The 2178-nt window shown below is 44.1% G+C and overlaps 1 pseudogene; it reads left to right on the top strand.

The window, feature by feature from the left end:
* Positions 1-248: 248 nt before the first annotated feature.
* On the top strand, positions 249-1456 carry LOC132367695 (tyrosine--tRNA ligase, mitochondrial-like; annotated as a pseudogene).
* Positions 1457-2178: the final 722 nt, after the last annotated feature.

The raw sequence follows: 2178 nt of genomic DNA, 5'->3' as shown, positions 1-2178 counted from the left end.
CCACGGCCGACTTGTTGCCGCTTGTGGGCCGTCTGCTGGCGCCGCTGCGCCGCTTTACCTTCAAAGCGATTGCGCAGGTGGGAGGGACCATTGCGCCTGCGCAGAGGGCTCCAGCGGCTGATAAGCATTTCTTTGCTGATGGGCCGACCTGCAGCTTCACAGCGCAGGACTCTATGCCCTTCCGAGCAGCGGCGGGCGGACGCTTGCGCATGAGCATTCAGACTCGTCGGCACTAGAGCCCTGAGATCATGAGGTCGAACGAGTTCTTTTATACTGAGTGCTCCAGGCCTATGAACGAGTTCTTCTTATACTGAATGCTCCAGGCCTATGACTTCTACTACCTGTTCCAGCGTTATGGCTGTTGATCCGGCTGGGTGGATCTGATGAGCTAAGCAATCTCATGGCCGGGTATGATTTCATCCACAAGATGACTGGAGAAGACGTATTTGGAATCACTGTTCCCCTAATTACAAGTGGATCAAAACCATGAAAGTCATCTGACAGTGCTGTTTGGCTACACAGAGTTAAGATACCTCCCTTTGAATTGTATCGGTTGTCAGGCAGCAAGATGATTCAATAGAAAGGTACCGAAAGCCCTTCACTTTTCCACCCCTTCCAGAGATTAATCACATAATGCAGCAGCATGTCACAGAGCCAGAAAATCGGCGTCCTCAGAAACGACTTGCTGCAGAAGTAACAAAGTTTGTTCGTGGACCAGGAGAGCTGGATTCTGTGAAAAAGTGTCCACAAGCCCTTTTCCATAGTAGCATAAATGCACTGGAGGTTACCTCTGATCAAGAGTTTAAAGAAACTTCATTTTCTGAAGTAGTTCTTTTTTTTTTTTTTTTTTTTTACTATGAGGGCTCAACTTTGTTGACTCAGAAAATGCTGAGTTTCTTTAGGAGTTTTTGTTTAAATTCCTCTACTTTTTTTTTTTTTTTTTTTTTATTTATTATTTTTGGCTGTGTCGGGTCTTCGTTTCTCTGCGAGGGCTTTCTCTAGTTGCGGCAAGCGGGGGCCACTCTTCATCGCGGTGCGCGGGCCTCTCACTATCGCGGCCTCTCTTGTTGCAGAGCACGGGCTCCAGACGCGCAGGCTCAGTAGTTGTGGCTCACGGGCCTAGTCGCTCCGCGGCATGTGGGATCTTCCCAGATCAGGGCTCGAACCCGTGTCCCCTGCATTGGCAGGCAGACTCTCAACCACTGCGCCACCAGGGAAGCCCCTCTGAAGTAGTTCTTAACCTTGCAACAAGTGTCCTAAATACAAGCTGCAAAGCACATGCCATTCCGCATGGTCCACGAGGGTACTGGCTAACAGAAGGTGGAGTTAGTATTAATCACAGACAAGCAACAAACCCTGAGAATGCTAGTTGTTGGACCACATATACTCGAGAATGGACTTTCATTCTTAATAATGGAAAAGGAAATTCTGCACTATAAAACGGCTTCAGCTATGATGAGAAACCCTGGTGGTTCAAACAAACATCCATCATTCATTCTCAAGATATAAGAAGGAACTTATACGTTTGCTTATGCTAATGAGAACAACAAAGAATGGAGTATACTCTAGGCTTCACACTGTAAGTAATTTCATTATTTATGTAAGCTGGTTTATACATAAGGTGTTTGTGTGATGATGAAATATTTTATTTCCTGATCTGCAAACACCAACGACCATGATTTCCTGGGTTAATGTTTTTTAAAAATTATACTTTATGAAAAAATTAAATTATGTCTTTTCTATCCTAAAAAAAAACAAAAAACAATGCTTCTCATTTTACAGAAGCACAGCATCCATACTTGCACATGTATTATGAAGGATATGCCTGCAGTGAAACTGACCAGTACAGCACCCTCCCTACAATACTGCCCTTGTGCAATAAATGTTAGCGTCTCTTTGATAATAACCTCTGAAATTTGAGTAGCACTTGATAATTTCAAGGGACTTTTTGACATACTCTCTTAATTAAATAACTCCACAAAGTGAGGAGAAGGGTGTTATGATCTTCATTTCTCAGCTGAGGATATCTGTTCATTCCACAAATATGTATTACATGTATGACATGTGCCATACACTGTTCTAAGCGTTCAGATTGACACTGAGAAAACAAGACAACTATTCAAGCTCAGGCAGCTTCTAAGGGGGAGATTCAAGACCCTACATGCAGATCTTCATAGC

The sequence above is a fragment of the Balaenoptera ricei genome, chromosome 6 (genome assembly GCF_028023285.1).
Source record: "Balaenoptera ricei isolate mBalRic1 chromosome 6, mBalRic1.hap2, whole genome shotgun sequence".
Lineage (NCBI taxonomy): Eukaryota > Metazoa > Chordata > Mammalia > Artiodactyla > Balaenopteridae > Balaenoptera > Balaenoptera ricei.
Note: the sequence above shows the minus strand (reverse complement) of the source record. Positions and strands in the feature narration are given on the sequence as shown.